The 19,571-nt window shown below is 52.5% G+C and overlaps 1 pseudogene; it reads right to left on the bottom strand.

Annotated features, from left to right (window-relative positions):
* The window catches only part of LOC101560917, a 16,743-nt pseudogene extending 13,107 nt beyond the window's left edge, over positions 1 to 3,636 (bottom strand).
* Positions 3,637 to 19,571: the final 15,935 nt, after the last annotated feature.

Raw genomic sequence — 19,571 nt, 5'->3', positions numbered from 1 at the left:
TTTTCCGGAACTGCGAAGCCAGAAGTCATCATCTGACTTCTGCCAGGGTGATCCTGTGTGGGCCCTGACTCCATTAAATGGCCTTAACGTTTTTTAAGGAATTTGTGCTGAAACCAGAGCGAACAGTATTTGTGCTGCTTTTTATAGAGTAATTTGTCAGCGACACAGCTACAAACTCAGTAGGAAAAAATATAGGATGTTTACAGTGCGTAATTTTGAAACCATAACATGGCAGAAATGTCCTTGATTGTTGTTCAAGCTAAATGCAAGGGGAGAGGAGACAGATCTGGGTTAGCCTTTTCTGTCTTACAGATACATTGTCCTGCAAAGTGTCCCCTAAAGTGACAGGCAGCCCGCCGAGCTCTGCAGCCGCCCGCCTCACGCTAGCGAGGTGCCTGTGCTGACCACTTCAGTGTGTTCTCCCGGCCCGACGAGCTCGCTTCCTCCTGGTGCGAAGTGCGTCCCAGTGCTGCGCCTCAGCTCTGCAGGTTCCCGCCAGGCTACCTGTAGACGCAGTGCTGTCAGGGAGGCCTGCAGTGAGGCCGCGGGGCCCTCTGGGATCACTGATGTGTAGAGCAAATGCTGCTCTTTTCCAAAACACTTCAGATTCAAAAACAAGAGAGCCCAAGCTTCATTCGTAGAGACAGGATGGCATGAGAAACCGTGTGTGTGTGTGTGTGTGTGTGTGTGTGTGTGTGTACACGCGAGTGCGCTCACGTGCGCACGCAGGAGAGACACTGAGGAGCTGGCAGAGAGGAGCTGGCTGTTGGAGTGCTGAGAGTGAAGCTCAGCGCTTCTGGAATAAGCATACAGAGTTATTCTGAAGCCCGTTTTGTTACTGTACGTGGCTCATTTGGTCTCAGACTTTTGCTGCTGAGCAGAATTTGGTCTTTGTTAGCTCCACTGTCCTTAGTAGTTTCTTCTTCTTTTACAAAAAGCTGTACTATTTGGTATAATCCCGGTGCCAAATGGAACGGCCAGCCGCTCCTCACTCGTAGAGACGCCGGTTGTGTTGGCGAGTCCCCTGGGTGAGTGCTCACGCCTGTCTGCGTCACGCTTGGGCGCAGGCTGCTGGGGCCATGGGGCCTTGGCGCACACTGTCTCCGGTGTGTGTCCTCCAAGCACCTAGAGCCGCCCAGCTCCCCAGCACCTTTGCTTTTTCGTGTCATACATCGTTCACTTTTTAAAATGCAGTACAAGGCCGGACGGGGTGGCACAGGCCTGTGATCCCAGCACTCAGGAGGCTGAAGCAGGAGGCTCACTTGAGTTCAAGGCCACCTTAAACTGCAGAGTGAATTCAAGACCAGCCTGAACTGCATGGTAAAACGCCATCTCAAACAGACCAAAAAAAGCAGTGCAGTCTCCCAGGACCATTAGTTAATAATTTAAAATGGTAAAGGACTAAAAAGGCATACCACCTTTGGTTGTTGTGGTCTAAACTGTGAGTTAGTTAGCCAGACATTTATAAGTATATTGGAGATATGTCCTTATTAAGCTCTTTAAGGGCCTGTGGTTTAGGGTTACCTATTTTTGCTTATTTTTAAACCTTAATTATTCCATTCTTCTGCCTTAAGTGATGCCTCTAAGGCGGAGACTGAACCAATTGTGGAATTTCTCCTTTGGAGAGTTACGGTGTCACATAGCAAATAAAGATTTTTGTAAAAGAATGATTACATTTAAGTTGACAAATATTTAGCTGCAAAGATTTATTTTTTTAAAACAACATCCATGAATAGTGTCCTTTTTTTTTAGTTCTAAAGCTCTTGTGCTGTACGTCTGTGGCCGTCCCGCCTCCCGGGCTGACTTAGGCTGAGCAGAGCCCGCCGGCACCTTTAGCGTATGCGTCCTCCCTGCGGCACTTGCTCAGGCCCTCGCCGCCGCCCCTGGGATGTGGTCACGAGCTGCTCCCGCCTGTTGTGCAGCAGAGGACCTGGAAGCAGACAGGTTGTGCTCCTGGGGACCGCAGCTGCGCAGTGGCCAAGTTGTGGTCGCCCAAAAGGCGGCACATCCGTGAGCCCGTGCGCGGAGCAGTGAGTGGAGCGCGAGGGCTTCCTGTGCAGGGCGCTGCCACCTCTACGTGCATTGAGAAGGCCCTGGGTGGCTTGACGGCGAGTCCAGAGGACTCTCGATCCTAAGATCAAGGGAAACAGAAGCAAAACAATGAAAACCTTGGAATAAAGAGCAATGCCTTATTTCTGAGAACATCTAATTGCCACCATTCTTCCCAGAGCTCTCCATTTGCCACAGGTGGTGAGAACCAAGATGACTGAGCCAAATTGTGTCTCTTTCATTACTCAACCTTGGTTAGAGCAACAAATAACTAACTGGGGCCCTGGGGAGATGGCTCAGTGGAGTAAGTGCTTGCTTAGCAAACACAAGGTCCTGAGTTCAATCCCTGGTTCCAAACAAAAAAAAAGACTTAACAGGCGTGCAATCAGTGGGGAGGATGACAAAATGAGTCACTGGTTGGCTGAATTAATCATAAAGGGATAAAGATTCCTTTACAAGTTATCACCAGTGTTTCAAAGGCCTTCACATAAGTATGTAACCAATGAGATGATGTCCTTTATTTGCCCATAAAAATAATTTATTGTCAACCTTCTGTAATGTAAGTTAATAGTATTTATTTTTATTCTGCATAAAACTACTTTCCAAGACCTTCTACATTCCTTTCATCAGTTTATCAGGCACTTTATTTACATATAGATAAGCTCTTTTTAAGTCCTGTTCTATTTTTGCCTGTCACTTTTTTTTCAGAAATAAAGCCACTTAGAACCTGATAAAATAAAAATGTATGGCAATGAATCTTCTGGAAGACATCAAATAGCACCCCAGGGGTTGTCAAGGTGGTGCCAGGCCAGGTGCCCCTCAGTCTTGCAGGGGAGGGGTGTCTCCTGGGCCTCTGATGGGTCTGTGGTTAAGTCTGCCCATCTGTGATGGGCTTCTGTCACCTGTGAATTATAAACTCAAATAAAATGTCCAAGCTCTCGAGCAAGGCTCTGCGTGCTTCTAGTTGGGCTCTGAGCATCAGGCGTCTGTGTTAGCGGCCCAGAAGGGTGGGGGATCCGAGGCCAGCTGCTCTTAGGGAGCACACGAAACAGCCTCTGGCCACACCTGAGCCTCCAGCCTGCTGCTGCAGTGCCCTTGCCCCTCTGTGCCCATCATGCCCTTGCTGGTGGCTTCATGTCACACAGCCAGCCACTTCACGTGGATGGGACAGGATGCCAGCCTGCGTCACCGCTCTGCCTGCACCTGCACAGCTGGGTGTGGAGAACATGCCTGCCCAGGCCAAGCTGCACCTGCGGCACCGGCCATCGCCTAGCAGCCCGCTGCACTGCTCCGAGCACCCTGGTGGGCCAGGCGCTCGTGCTGCCATGCCCTACGCCTGGTTCCCAGCAAGGAGTCTCCCCCGCCTCTAAAGCGTGTGGCGGGACCCCTGCTCCCTTGGAAGGGTGTCTTTGCTTCCGGGACTCCATCTTCGCTTTTGTCCCTGTCTTCCCCAATGCTCAGCTTGCTTTTCTGGGAGTTCCTCATCTCCATGTCTAAACGCTGGGGTGCTGTGGGACTGAGGTGTCTCCCTTTGCCCACATCCTCTTCCTCAGTAATCGCAACACTGGCGTTGTTAGCGTCGTCCATGCTGACTGCGCCGTTCGACTTCTCCAGTTCCAGCCTTTGAAGCAAGTTCCCTATCTGTGTCCATTGCCTGCTGGACAGCTCCCTTGGTGCCTGCCGGGGATCCAGGCTGTGTAGTGACATCTGCACTCCACTGAGCGACAGCTGCAGAGCACGCGCTGAGGCTGATCTCGTATGAAGTACTTCCGTGTATCAGAAAAGAGAGACCAGTACGCCAAGTGGGGTGCTGGCTCATAGATACTCGCAGGGTCTCAAGTCACTCAAACTAAAACACTAACTGAAATTGTGCAGAGATACTAATCACCAGGTTGGCAAAAAGAAGCACTCAAAATTAGGTAAAATCTTGCTTGGCCAAAGCTGCAGGGAGACAGAATTACAGGTGGTAGAAAAGAATGAGCTCTGGGCAGGTGCCGTGGGACAGGCACCTCAGTGGGTCCTCTGCCGCCACCCGTGCTTCTTAGCAGGCTGGAGTCAGCGGGCGCCCCCGAGTGTGCCGCTGCTCTGGCCAGTCCACTCACACACTCCAGCAGCCACTTCTCTCCACCGAGGATCCGGGCCCAAGAGAGACAGTGGCCTGCACAGCCCAGGCAGTGCCCTCCCAGGCCTTCTGCACTCAGGTGCCCTGTAGCTACTGCACAGTGGGTGCCCACACTGTTCCCAGCTCTCCTGTGGCCTCTGGATAGCTGAGGTCCCTCAGCGGGCCCCTATTCACCTTCCTCACCGTTCCCTAGGTCACCACCATCCAGAGCTGGAAATGGACCCAGCCTGACAGAATTTGTCCCCTGCCGGGACCTCTAACCTTTCCCACTTTGTGTGGGGACAACTAGGTGCCACAAACTCAGCCTTGGAGGTTGTCCCGATTCTGCGACCAGCTGCAGTTCCAGCGAGGCAACTGGGGATCTCACCTGGAGGGTGCTCACAAGGTAGCCTGGGGGCACTCGCATGTCACAGGGTGAGTTCAGAGCCCTGGCCTCTGGCAGCCCAGCCCTCCCACCAGTGTTCTGGCTGGTGTACTGCGTCTAGTCCAAGGCGAAGTGGGGAAGGACATCCCACCATTCTGCAGGTCCTGTGCCTGTCAGGGAGTCTCCAGGTGGCCCATTCCATCGGTGACCTCACTCCTAGTTGTGGTGACATTGGCTTTCTCAGGTGCAGGCTGGACTAGGACCGGCAGTTGCTGAGCAGAAGGGTGGTGCTTCCGCTCTGTTCCTGGCCCCGCCCATCTTCCTATGGTGACAGTGCCCAAGGGCAGGAATGGAGCCCGCCATAACCAGAAGTTCAAGCGTAGACACGGTCAGGAGACTGTTCTACATGCATGCCAGGGAATTCCAAATGGTGACTCCAAGTGGACATGACCACTTAGGAACAAATTACTGTTCCTGTGTCCTGTGAGCACTGAGTGGAACCAGTGTCAGCGCCACAACAGCTCTGAGACTTCACCCTGGAACCAGCATTCCCGGGTGATGGAGCAAAATAAGTAACGGCGTGCCCGGTGTGAAGAGGCCTCGGAGAGACGAGAGGGATGGAGGACCCTTCCGGGCAGCGTGTCTGAATACGGTGGGACGCTCGTAGTCTGTGTCGGCCAGCACCTTCTCAAAGCAGGACATATGGAGTTAGCCAGGAACGACACATATGACGATGTAAAGTACAAAATGGTGGTCCCTGGACCCTGGAGAATCATCGCGTGCACTTACTGGATAATATCCACGGGGATTTTAGCTCTCTTCTACCAATTTTAGAAAAACTTTATCAATGAACCACAACAGATGAGTGCAGGAATTTTCTAAAACAGTTTACAGTCAGACTGCTCATGGGGGTAGGGGTCCTCATGAGTGCAGGCCTGGAGCCGGGCCCACCTTGCAGGGGAGGGGTCCTCCACATTTGCAGACGCACATCACCGAGTGCTCTGAAGTGCAATTATTGCAGCCTTGTTTGAAATAGCGAAAGGCGAGGAAACAACGCCGGAGTCTCAGTAGAACAAACCATCTTCCACCCACACCACAGTGTACTGTGCGATGGGGACAAGAGGGTGGGAAGTATTTTTCCACCCTGGTGCTGTTTGAGACCTCCAGGATACATGCTAAGGTGGAAATGCAGAGCGAGGGGAGTATGGAATCTTCTCCCCCGCAGGATAAGCGAGGAGGGCCCAGGGCCCAAGGAGTGGCGGGACACATGGAGATGCATTCTTCTCCCTGTTGACACGACTTTAGAAATCTGTCCTAAGGTCGTGAGCACACAGATGCAGCAGTTTTCAGCTGGAGACATTTCATTTGAAAACGGGCTGCAGGTCAGAGGAAAGCTCGGTCCTGTGTATGCACCACTGTGTGGTCGGCAGAGCTATAGCTTCGCCTTCCGTGAGGTAGAAATAGTACTCATGACATAACACATGAAGAGTACTGTCCACAAAACTATTATGGAATGATACTGATGCTGTAAAACCAAAACAGGCTGGGCTGAGGCCGAGTGGTCGAGCACTTGCCTAGCATACCCGAGGTCCCGGATTCCCCCCTTAGCACCCTCAGAGCGGAGCGGAGAACCCATCAAAACGTTTTAAACTTTTCTGTGGCTGACTTGGTTAGGGTTATAGATTCTCTCTCTCTCTCTCTCTCTGTATGTATGTGTGTGTCTCTCTCTAACAGGGTCTCACTATTCAGTTCAGGTTGGCTTCGAACTCACTATGTAGCCCAAGCTGATCTCAAACTCATGGCAGTCCTCCTGCCTCAGCCCATACCCGGCTGGATTCTTTTCTAAAACTCATTCAAATTGTCCAAATTTCCACCAATAACCATGTCACATGTATTTTTCTAATTATTTAACAGTTATTACTTTTCCAGCTAATAGAGTTTCAGGCTCAAATTATAATAACCATTATATTCAAGTATCATATGCAGGCATTAAATTCAATAAATAATTGTTATATTTCAGCATTAAAAAAATAAAAGATTTGGACCTATTTAGTAATGAGCACGAAATGCTTAAAAATAGGTACTTCTTATGCTTGCGGGTGAGAACACACATGGGAACAGAGCGTCCTGTGACCCAGGGGTAGGATCGCCTGGTGGACGAGCATCGGCCCAGGAGACTGTCTCACTGCCAGTCTCAAGTGACTTCCATGGACAGCCTTTTCCGATCCTTCCCCACCTTGTCTCAAGTGGTGGGCTCCACCACAGACCGGTGCGGTCCAGCTCTGCCAGCTGCCTGGGCCGTGCCGGGTGTCTCCGCTGCGTGCACAAGGGCTTCCGACTCCAGGAGCCCAGCGCCGCTTGTGCCCATTCCACGGTGCTCCACTCCACGGAGGGAGCGGCAGGCTTGCGCACGGCTGTCCTCGGTGCACTTCATGCCATCCCAGGTGACCGTCACCCCATGAAGACACTTGTGCATCATTTTCTCAGGGCGGATCCAGCATGGTGCCCAGTGTGTGGCAGAGTCTAGTTGTGCTTTAGGAACTTTCTGGAATTTACACCTCGCTTCACTCTGCGGTTGGTTGGATCTGTGGAAGCGGAGCCCCCTGGATGTGGCGCCAGCTGCAAGTCCCTTCCTGGGCCACCATGCGCCTAAGGCTCCGACAGAGGCCGTCACCTAATCCCACCTTCTGACTCCTCTCCTGGCCTCTCCTCGCCAGCTGGGACGGGTAGGACTCCGCTCCGGCCCTCACCCTTCCCCTGCTCAGCACACAGTGGCCCACTGTCTCGCCTTTCTTCTCCGGGCTCTGCCTCAGTGCCCCAGGGTCTTTCCTGTGGTGTTCAGTCCCCTTATTTCCCAGTAGAAGGAGCACAGTGCACATGCACGACCTGCGCCTTGCTGCCGGAGTGTGAGCCAGGCAAGTTACCGATCTGCGCCTCTTAGTGCCATTTACTTCACCAAATATCTGAAGCTGCCTCACCTGTCGATTGCATCTAACGCAGAAAAATTATTGAGCTCCTGTTTTACACAAGGCATGGGCCTAGGAGCTGGAGTTCTCTGCTAAGCAATCTGAACAAAACCTCTGTGGGGGTTTTACTCTGCAATGGAAACTGAAAGCAGCAGCAGGCAGTGTGAGGAGCAGCAGAGGAGGGGAGCAGGGTATTCACATGGGGGTCAAACTATCTCTGCAGGACTTGGGGTAAGGATGCAGGGCCCAGAAAGGACTGAAGGAGAAAGCCCTGGGGTGCGTGGGGAGCTCACAGCCACGGGGTTCACCACCACCGAGTGTTTCCTAGACTGTCCTGAGCCTGTCATCAAACTTCAGAAGGAGATCTCCTGGCTTCAAATTTAAATTCAGAGACAGACACAACGTGCAAGCCTTCTGTTCCTTAGCTGACTGACCCAGACTGAGGCAGAAAGCCAGGCTTCCCTGTGGGCACTGCCACAGGGGATTTGGTGCCGGCTCCGAGCTGGGTGTATATTGGCTTGGTTTCTTCAGAGTAAATCTGACACAAGAATCTCCACTTTAATAAACAATGCACTGATTGTAGGACTGGGCTGAGCTGGCTTGATATTTGATTCTTCAGTAAGCCTATTTTCTGCCAGGTATGGCAGTATACGCCTGTAATGCCAGCACTCAGGGCTGAGGCAGGGGCATGGATGTGAGTTTGAGGCCAGCCTGGGGAACATAGCAAGACCCTGTCTCCAAAAAAGAGAAACTGTTTCCAATTTATTCAAGTAGGTAGAAGTAAAAAATGCATTTTCAACAAAGGTATTTCATTCCTGTCATATTTTCAATTAGTTTCCCCATTGCTACACGGGAGAATCATTATCCATCATTACTATTTTTTAAAAAATGATGGTACTTTTTAATGTGCTACAGTGTATACCATACAAATTTATCACTTCACCCATATTTTAGCGCACAGCTCAGGGGCATTTGGTGTGCCTTGGCTGTGCGGCCAGTCACAGCGGTCGGTCTGCAGCATGCATCCCTCGGCCCCACGGCTGCAGACCTTTCTAAGCCCAGCTGTTAGTTGTCATGGCCTTTTCAGCTTAGCCCTGTCTGGCTTGTAGCTCCGCAGCTGCCGGCCTCGCTGCAGGGCACCTCTCTCAGCAGCACTGAGAGTGCCGTGGCCTTCGATGTCAGCTGCCCAGGTGCAGATTCCCGGCCTCTCTGAGCTCAGTTTCTGGGCATTTCCAAAAGGACCTTCCCAATGCCGCACTGGAAGTCAGATCATTTCAAAGGACCCTCTGCATCTCCAGAAGTCTCAGTCATTTTCCAGGTGACCGAGGAACTTATTGTGAGCTTTGGGGTGACATTGTCCCAGGACCTGTCACTGTGGGACCTCAGAACACAGTACTCACAGAGTCCCCAGAGTAGGGGGACTGACCAACACGAATGGCCAGGGTTTTGTGGTCTCTGTTCCATTCTTCCATTTACTGGAAGTCGGTAAAATCAATTCATCATTGCAAGACGAGTTTTCCACAGCGTTAAATATATTCGCTTTCCAGTGTGGCCTTTTCTAAGGATGTGCGCTGCACCCTTGGGCTTGAGCCTGGCCCCTTCCTGCAGGGTCCAGCCCAGGTGCCCTGCTCAAGCCCCGTGGCACAGGCTTCTTGTGTGTACGGGGCAGGTGCTAACTCCCACCTCACAAGGTGGTCAGGAAGATCAAGTGAGCGGAGCTCAGTAGCAAGCGCCGGAAGGTGCCTGGCAAACATTGTGTTCTCTGCTTCACCTCAGTGCAGACCGGAGGGCTCGTGCCTGGACCTCCCACACAAAGCCTCCTGTGCTTGGAAGGGGCACGGAGGACGAGTGCGCTGTCGCTAACTCGAGTTCTAGGAGGTGGGGCGGAGCTGGCAGAGGTGCCTCTCCACAGGGAGACCTGGCAGGGCTCAGCTCCCTCCCGGATCCTGCCTTCTCTCTGCTTCCTGTCCGAACTGTGGTGAGCAGCTCTCCTCCACCAGGCCCTCCCGGCCCACCGCTGCACCCAGAGCAGCCGGCTGCAGACCGTGAGCCAGAATAAACCTCTCCTCCTTCACATTCCCACGGCCGGGCGTTTTGTCCCAGTGATGGGGAAAGTGATCCAGCACACACAACTTTCAAGTCACAGCCAATACGGAGCCGAAGCTCACAGGGTCTGAGTCGTCTAGGAACAACAGCGAGGTGTCTTTCCCGCGGCTCAGAACATTCCTTGGGCGAGGCCTGTTGGAAAGCGGGAGCCTCCTGCAGGACTGGCCGTCCTTGCCTGTGTCTGCGCTGGGTCTAGGGCCCTTGGATGAGGAGCGGAGCCCAGCCTGGAGGTGCGGTCCTCAGCGGGTCAATTTGACAGGTCGTTTTAAAGTTATAAGGTTAAAGAATCTTTCAGACAAAAAGAAAAACAATCTTCTGGGCACCAGGAGCAGAAAAAACCCCTGGGAACTAAATTGCCCATTCTGGCTTTGGCCCGAGGCTCTTCGAGCCGTGTGTGGCGGGTGGTGGGATGCGGGGATGTCCTTCTGAGACAGGAGCGTGAGTGACTCTCCTGGGCTCACACTGAACCCTCATTCCCCCCAAATCTAAAAACTTGCAGCTCCAAGTAGATTTTCAGAACCCCCTCCCCTCATAAAGCTGCCCCTCCCCCGACTCCATGTAAGCCCTTCTCCACATGCAAGCTCTCCCTGGCCCACGCACCGCCACCCAATACCCCTGCTCTGAGGGCTGAGAAGAGGGCGCCAGCCCACCCCAACACCATCCAGAGACTTGCTTGGCAGAAGAACAAGAAAAGCAAAGGCTGCAAGGAAGCCAAACCTGTGAAGAGATTCCCCGGCCATGCACATGGCAGGGTGGTGAGGACGGAGCGGGGCGCTGGCGGCTGGGACCCTCCCTCAGGGACACTTGTGCTCGTGACAGGCAGGAGTCCTGGGCTGCAGCCCATAGGAGACTGGACTGTCTTCTCAGTTTGTCTCTTTAGTCCAACACTTCTTCATATGACAGGAGGGACTCATATGTACTCAGTCCTACTTTGCTATTCAAGTTGGGGCATCTGGAGCACTCTCCGTTGACTTCTGTGTCCCGTGACACACCCGGGCATTGTGAATTTTGTTTGATAAGCACTTTCTTATTTTCTGGGTTATAAAATACTGTGGCCTTCTTACCTGAAGTGTTCAGCCTAGTCTCAGCAGCGGCTGTGTGTGGAAAGCCCTGGTTTCCTGGAGGATGGTGCGTGGATTTGCTGCGACGGGGGCGTTGTGACTTCGGGGCCCTTTCAACTGAGGGCCAAGGTGTGCATGTGTTTGTGTGCATGTGTGTGTGTGTTTATGTGTGTGTGCATGTGTCTGTGTGCGCACATGTGTGTCCACTAACCCACGCGTAGATGCTGTGCATAGCTCTGTGTGCAGCCCTCTAGACGCTGAGCTCAACGCGTGTGCACCCCCATAGCTCTAGCTCCAGCCCACTGCCACGTGGATCAGCGCAAACTCTCCCACCGCCTGGCTGTAGTGTCCTTCATGTGCTTGGGAAACCTGGCTCCCACCACTGCGGTAGGAAATGAACCCATCAAGCAACCAGGCAGAATGGATCAGAGTCATAAGAACCCGGGGACATGCGCAAGCACAGGATCCAAAATGCCTGTACATGAAACCCATCAGAAAGGGGCTATTTTTAATTCTTCAGTTACACCTGGCAGGAAGCCCAGCAAGCCTTTCCATAGGAAAGCTTAACTCTGGCACCAGGCTAAGTGAGTTTTTGATGAGACAAGGGTCCCACTGCCTTATGCATGACAAGGAAGCCAACGCTGGGAGTTTGCCACCTTTTCTATGCGTTCTCACCGAGGACCTGCAAAGAAGCCCCGGGGGACACCCATGCAGGCACGCCAGCACCCACCCATTTCCCCTGACTGCCTGAGCCTAGGACGCACCTATGCTAGGGCCAGCAGCACTCTCCCGTACCTACTGCTCATCTAACGACCAGTCACCGTTGCCTCCTGTAGCACGCTGTGACGTGCTGAGCTCCACAGTCTCTGAGTTTCCACACGAAGATGGTAGCAGGTGATAGCTTCGTGGTGGAGGACAGATGTCATGGGGCAGGAAGAGAAAGGGATATGTGGGGCAGGGCAGTGGCACGGTGGGCATTATGAATTCAGTAGGAGCAAGAACCACGAAAAAGAGAGGACTGGAAGCAACGCCCTCCCTCTTGTCCTTGGAAGCTTCCAGAATATTTCTAGAGGCGTGGAAGTGGTCACAGTATGTGGGATGTGGCTTATATTCAAGATAGAACGAGGAAATCCCTGTATACTAGTCACCTTTCCACTGCTCCAATGAAGGACTCGATACAGTTCAAAGGTCAGGTCATCGTGGCTCATGCTGCGGAGCTCCCAGCCCCTGGCTCGTGGCTCTGAGGCAGAAACATCATGGTGGAAGGGCCTAGAGGAGCAAAGCTGCTTGGCTCATGGCAGCCAGGAAGCAGGGCGGGAAGGGAAGAGCCAGACAGGAAGGGCCAGGGGTGGGCGCACCCCTCACAGGACACCAGGGCTGCACTTCCTCCACCTGAGCCCCGGTGCCTACTAGCCCATTCAGCTGCGAGCTCATTAATGGATTAACCCACTGACGAGGTCACATCCACAGAATCCAACACCTGTCGAGGTCCCACCTCCGATCAAGCCCTTGATGCACAAGTCCTTGGGGACATTTCACGTCTGATCGTAGCACCCAGAAATCTCAGTGTCTTTGCATGGTAAATACTTTGGGCCACTCACTGTGGGTCACGAGGTCCCCTCCATACACAGTCATTCAGAGCACCCAGCCTCTAGCGCCCTGCAGAGGAGACAGTGTTGTTAGGAACCAGGCGTGGCTGGGAAAAGGCTCTGCGATCCATGTGGAAGGCTCAATGTCCCCACAGTCCCGGCAGGAACGTTGGTTAGGATGCAAATTTTATCTGGTTTGTACTCAGTTCAATTTCAAAATTGCTAAACTGTGTTTGAGCTTTAGACTATAACATTTGTTGTAAATAATTGCTAGGTTGAAGTTCACTATATTAAAAAAGGGGGGTGGATTTACATTGCAAAAGGTGTCCACAGTGTATTAGTGACATTTTTCATTGACAGCTGACATAAATTCATTTAAAGTAAAATATTTTAAACCAAAAAATTTTTTTTTTTTTTTTTTTTAAAGAAAAGGGGCTTAAGTATTGTTGGCATTTTATTTCTTTACATGTCCCTGGCTCTTCCCAGGAGGCTTTCCCCCTTTTCTTTTTCTTTCTTTTTTTGTTTACTTCTTTTTATTCGAGTCTTCACACCCATTTAAGTTCAGCTTCCAGCCTTGTATGGTTTGACAGAAGCATACGTGGACGTTCCAGTGCCACAGTCTTCCCTGTGGCCTGTGGAGTCGCTGCTGGAAGGAATCAGGATTCGAGCTCCAGGCTGAGATAGAAAAACGAAAGCTTGTTTTCCGGGACACTAGGTTTACACGGATGGGTGACACGTTGATTCAGAACACTGGACCTGGATTCTGCTCTGTTCTGGGTTTCTTTCCTCCCTCCCTCTTCACCAGTTCCTACCTTTTCCTTCTCCCCCTGCTTGTAAAGGCAGTTAAGTCGTCCCAGGAAGGATGGATTGATCCTTCAGTTATATGAAATCTTTGTTTTCTGAAATGTCATGGCTCCAAGCATATTTTTGTCTTATTCTTCCAATTGTGATATATAATGTTCAGAGCTCTTGTATTTGGAAGCTAGAGGGAGGGCCCGTACTTTGAAATAGTGTCTTGGTTTCACTGTTTTGTTTTTCTGTTTTTGTTTTTTAAACTAAAGTTACATGAAGCTTGTGGATTAAAGAATAAATTTCTGGGGTTGGTGAGATGGCTCAGTGGTCTAAAGCACCTACTTAGAACAAGCTTAGCTAAAGCACAGGGACCGCAGTTCAATCCCCAGCACCACATGCCAGCCAGCCCCGCCCCCTGGAGGGCTGAGCTGGCCACACACACACACATACACACACACAAAAAAAAAATAAATAATAAAATAATAATAATAATAATAAATTTCTAAATTAAAAAAAAAAGAAACCAGGCACGGGCATGGCTTGGATCCCTTCTCCCCATGGCCCATCCCTGCTGCAAGGGAGGCCGGGAGGTGCTGTCTGCCAAGAACAAGAAAAGGAGACACACAACATTGGTCTTCACCAGGCCCTTCAGACACTGTATTTGGACTTTCAAGAAAGATAGGATGTGGGAAGCTGAAGGACTTGAGGCTTTAGGAAATACAAGAGAGAGAAACCAAAGACTTAGCTGGGGTCTCCAATTCTGGGGTCTCCAATTCCGGGGTCTCGTACAGAACATCTAAGCTGGGCTCTGGCCAGGAGAGCTGCGGCAAGCTAAGGAGAGGGCCACACTGTAGTGGATTGTCTCTCTGGCACAGAGTCTGCTGACCAGAGAAGGACACAGGGAGGGCTGGCTGGTGTCTTGGGAGTGCGTCCCGGGCCGGTGTGCTCGCCCTGGGGAAGGTGACCTGGGAGTGGACCGGGAAGAACTTGGTGCTGTCGTTTAGATGTTGCTGCTTCTGGGCATTTTCAGGAAAAGAGAAGGTTGGAAAATTATAGAACCTGAAAGAAGCCCTCCTTTCCCCAGAGAGAGAGAGAGAGAGACAGAGAGACAGAGACAGAGACAGAGACACAGAGACAGAGACAAAGACAGACAGACAGACACACACACACACACACACACACACACAGACTCAGAGACAGAGACAGAGACAGAGACAGAGACAGAAACAGAGAGTGTTTGCATGGCAACTATGAGAAAAGTGTTTCTTCATAAATGAATAGAAGGTCAGGGTCCTCTAGATTGTTTAGGAGCCAGGATATTCTCAGATTGAACACCATCAGATCCCTTTTCATCTCAGTATCCTCAGGCCACACCTGGGGACAGCACCCAGCCTAAGACCTTGCTGTGGGACACAGGAGGGACCCGGCTGAATCCTGGCGATGTCACCCTGAATCCCGCCCCGGGGCGCAGACCTGGGGCCAGGTGGATGTAAATGCCCACTTAGGTTCGGATCACCTTTACGAGGGGAGCTGATTTCCAGGGGATTCTTTCTGTGCCCAGCGGCAGCAGTCGGCAGCCTCGGGATGTCGGTCCAGTCCGTCACCAGAACGCCCGACACGGTGCTGTGTGCGCACGCATGTGATTCTCTGCGTGGCTGAGCCTTTGTGAAATTATTACTTGTGTTTTGCTTCTCGGGAGCCTTAATGGCTTCTGCTAATAATATTTCCGAGCTCAGACAGCTTGTGATCGATGCTAACTGCCTCGACCCGTTCTTGTGTTCTTGTGAGTGCGTTCGGCTCCGTGCTAAAGAGACAGCGCTCACCGGCCCAGCGCACACTGGCCCAGGTCAGGCGTGAAGCCCAGTCTTTATGAAATGCAAAGCCGCCCTGATCTTGGCTCCCAGAGGAGTTGAGAACCACAAACCTTGCCAGTGTTGGTAAGAAAGAGCATGCCGCAGGGCCACAGAGCCACAAAGGAAAGACTTCGTAACATGTCTCGACAAGGGTAAAATCTCTGAACAAACCAAAGGCCCCATCATTAAAAGCGTTAAGGCTCCTAATTTGTAAGCTGTATGCCGTCCAGGAGAACCTTATTTTCCGGAGATGTGTAATGCCTGGGGGGATTCTCACACCTGAAGGGCGCCCGCCCGCCCGCGTGCAGGGATGGGCACTTCCATGGCCCAGCAGGCTGGCCTCCGGACCCAGCCAGGGGCTAGGCAGCCGCGAAGACTGTCAGGAGCGAAGGAGGAGGGGTTACCGCCCCAGGGGGAAGTAAGGAAGGGCCTACCGCGGGGCTCAGCCTGGCCTGAGGAGGGAGGGGATGACCCACACAGGGTCCCTCAGACCTGCGCTCCAGGGAACAGCCCTGAATTCACCCTGTGCACCCCTTTTCACCCTATGCACCCCTTTCCTATCCAGACCTCCAGGAGCCAGAGTGGGCTGCTCGCGGCTGCCCCCCACCCAAGCCCGCAGAAAGTGCAGGGAGGCCCAGGCTTGGGGTGGGGTGGGGGACAGCAGGAGGAAGTGGGGAGGAGGCAGGAGCCGGGAAGGGCTGGGAAGAGGAGAGGTCGGGGCCAGGCCCAAAGGCTCCGGTCAAGGCCGCTCGACTTGCGGAGCGTGCCTGGCCACAGGGCTGCTGTGCCGTCTGCCAGCTCCTCCTCCCGCCGCGCTCAGCACCGACTCAGTCGTCCCGGGACTTCACGAGGGCCAGGCCTGGAGAGGCCAGCCCCGTGCCCACAGCAGCCCCCCAGGGGCCACCGAGCAGAGAGAGCTGTTGAGGACACTGTGGCCCTTGCTGTCCCCTAGATGTGCTCTAGAGACAGAGGAGGAGCGACTCGACCTGGCTTTGAGATCGCAAACGCAGGGTGGGGATGGAAGGAAGAAGTAAGCTGTTTTCTGTTTACTGTTTTTACTTTCTGCGCCCGGGGCGCGTTGCCATGGTAAAGGCCAGGTGGGCCGGGCTAGGGCTGGCTCCTGTGTACCCCGTGACCACTCCCAGTGACCATTCCACAGAAGAGCACAGAACAAAATCTGTGGACACCTGTACCTATGCATTTTTAAGACACTGGAAAGTAACAACACGCCTTATCGTGTGGCCGGAGCTCTGATGCCTTTCTTTTCCGCTTCATGCTCTGCGATTCTCAGATTTCCTGTGATGTACACGTGGAAGCTGTGCGTTCCTAGCCCAAAACTCCCAAATGCAAAATGCTCCAAACTTCAAAGCTCTCTGAGCGCTGACGCGACGCCTGAGGTGGAAAATCCCACAGCACAAAGCTGTTGCACACCGAGAATTGCTCAAAATATTGTTTTCAGTTATCTCCAGGCTATTCACAGAGGCTCATGTGAAATGGAGAGGAATTTCGTATTTAGACATGGATTCCCAAACTGAGACACTTCCTACGTTTGTGCCGTGTTCCAAAACCTGAAACACTTCTAGTCTCAAGAGTGTGGAGAAGGAATGCCCTACGTTATGGATGTCATGCAGATGTACCCCTAAAGCCTCAGGCACTCACAGGGGGGCCTTCAGGAGGTGGATGGCCCCGGGGCACTCGGTGGACTTGCCGCAAGGAGGCGGGCCCTGGCTGGAAAAGGGGCTGCCTGTGGGCCTGGCCTTCAGGGGCTCCCCCGTTTCCCCAGCCCCTCCTCTCTCTCCACTTGCTAGACACCGCGAGGGGAGCAGCTCTTCCTCCAGCCAGGCCCTTCCACCTGACACTTCTTCCATGGAGCCAGCTGACCGTAGTCTACACCTGCGATAAACTATGAGCCAAACTAAATCTTTCCTCCTCCTAGTCACAAGCGTCAGCAGTATGTCCCAGCAATGAGACAGTAACTAAGACACCATATTTTTGCAGTCTTTTAACAAGCTGCCTGTCCTAGCAAAAAAAGACTTTCTGACCTCCTAGAAGAATATGTTCTGAACAGGATGCTCAGGGGAGTGTACTTGTGGCTGTCATGGGATAGGGTCCTTGCCTGGCTTCTCTCTGGCCCTGTCATTAGTGAGAGCAAGCAGCAGCTTGACAGGAGAGTGACAAAAGGTGGGGACAAAGAGTACGCAGGACAAGACTTCTCCAGTGCACTTCCCAGGCTTCCAAAACCTCTATTGGCCACAGATTGAGCAAAGTATTTTCTGGTGTGCTCTGTGGAGTATTACACAGTGTGGAGCACCCTGAGGCCTGGTGTGTAAACCAACATTAAATACAACTTCGGTGCCTGCAGTAGGTCCTACGACGGTCATGTAACATTCTTTGGACGCAAATGAGTCAATCACTCTGACTTCAGTGCTCCATTAGGGGTAGGTAATGCCCCAATGGATGCCCACAAGTATAAAGAGGTAGAGACAGGGACACGTTGAGCCCAGTCTCCCTGGTAGCTGGTATGACTTGATTAGCTGGGGAGGACGCAGGCTGCTCCAGCTAGCAGCTTGAACGATAAATGTCTGTCTTCAAGGAGAGCTGAGGGATGAAAGTCTGTTTGTTAGTTTTAGCCTTCCATTGACTTTATGAGGGAGAGACCCCAATAAGTTGATTACAAGTTCAGTGTTCCAGATGAGGAAGAATACCCGACACCTAAGCCATTAATTTGGAGGCTAAGTTCAAAAAAAGCAGCTCTATTAAGCCTGCACTATGACTGTGGGCAAAGGAAAATGTGGTCAGAGTCCTCAGAGCAATGGGTGCATTCGCCATCTTGTAGGAGTTCAGAGCCATTCCGCGTAGGTCAGGGGACACAATGGAGGCCCAAATTAGACACCATGTGTAAGTAATTGAGATGCTTTGATGCAGGTATTCACGGCACAGATCTCTGGTCTGCGAATTAGGCAGCCTCACAATTCATTAGAGAATGTAATTAACAAGAGCTCCTCGGAGCTCAGGGCTGGCCCCAGAGCAGATTTGCATGGGAAACACCCTGGTAGGTCGGTCTCTGAGAAGACTGTCTAAGCAACCATCACTTCAGTCGATTGGGCAAGGATGAATATGTACTTTGAGACATGGATTTCATTTGCCACTTAAACAGCTTCATCTTCTCCTCCCTCGCCACCTCTTCCTCCCACAATACTAAAAGGGTGCCTCTCATTTTTGTCCCTCATGTCATCTTGGTTTTACTGGTTCTAGGGCCCACTTCTGAGCACCAAGTTTGTCTCCCAGCTCCTACCCAGGTGTCCCTTACCAGTTGCCACACGAAGGAGCATTGGTTGTTGAAGAGTGTCGCAGGTAGGCCTGTCGGACAGAGAAAGAGAAAGGGCTGAGGATTCTAGTCTCGTGAGGACTGCCACGGTGTGTGCATCTGCTTTGCAGAACTGCGACACATACTCGAGACAACCCACTTATGAAGAGAAAAGGTTCATCTTGGCTCACGGCTTCAGAGGGCTCTGTCTAGGAGTGTTTGATCTCGCTGCTTTGAGCCTGTGGGGAGCCAGCAAGTCACAGCAGGCGTGCAGTGGAGCGCCAAGGCCAACTCACGTGGGTGCAGGAGGGGAGGGGGGTCCCACAGGCTGCTTTGAGGGCACAGCGCCAGTGACCCAGGAGCTGCCACTAGGCCTCGTGCCAGACAGCACTGCAGGCTGGGGACCAAAATTTGACACTTGGGTCTCTGGGTACCTTTAGGATCCAAACTAGGACACACAGCAAGTGTTTGCTGAACCGTAACCTGTCTCGGCCTTGGAGAGAGATCAGCCGCCAAAGCTGAGCCCTAAGAATCACCTGCGAGGAGCTGAAACCCACTGCTGTGAGTCAGGCACCACGGAGTGTGCCTGTCCTCCCGGGAGGCTGAGGCGGGAGGACGTTAGCAACGTGCTGAGACGGCCAGGGCATTCGAGCAACTTACTGAGACCCTGTCTCAAAATTTAAAAAGTTTGTTTTGAAAAAAGTTCTGGGAATGTAGCTCAGTGTGAAAGCCCTGGGTTCAATCCTCAGAACTGTAATACCTACCTACATACACACTTACACACTTACACACACACACACACACACACACACACACACACTGCCCTGTTGTCTCACACCCAGGGATTTGACTTCATGCCTCTTGGGGGACCCCGGAGATATTCAGCCATCCAGGTATTCTCAGAGCTCCATAATGCAGCCCAGGAGCACGCACTAGGCATGGGAGGAGACCTGGCCTAGAACTCAGGTCCTCCGTGTCACACTGCGGGTCTCAGAGCCACACAGCTCACAGCGAGGTGAATGGTGGCCTTCTAGTGGGACTTATGTGCCTGCCAGGATGTGGAGTCTGCAGAAATCAGAGGATCGTGACAGTTCCATAGCTGGGCACACACAGCTTGAGCTTTCTTGGGCCTCCCTGGTCTGAGATGTAAACAAATCCTTGAGGTGACAGTAGGCTACTGCCCAGGCCCTGTGCACCATGCAGTCTCACGTGACAGAGACCTCCGGCCTCTCCCAAGTGTCACCAGTTACCCCGGGTGACCCTGAGTCTTGGCCCCTTCACCCAGTGTCCTCTCTGCCCCGCAGCTCACTGTCATCTCTGTGCCATGCTCATGCTGAATGCAGGGCACAGTTGGGGACAGTG

This window comes from Octodon degus, unplaced genomic scaffold, assembly GCF_000260255.1.
Source record: "Octodon degus isolate 3935 unplaced genomic scaffold, OctDeg1.0 scaffold00004, whole genome shotgun sequence".
NCBI classification, from domain to species: domain Eukaryota; kingdom Metazoa; phylum Chordata; class Mammalia; order Rodentia; family Octodontidae; genus Octodon; species Octodon degus.
The sequence above is the reverse complement of the archived record's forward strand: the minus strand, read 5'-3'. Positions and strand labels throughout refer to the sequence as shown.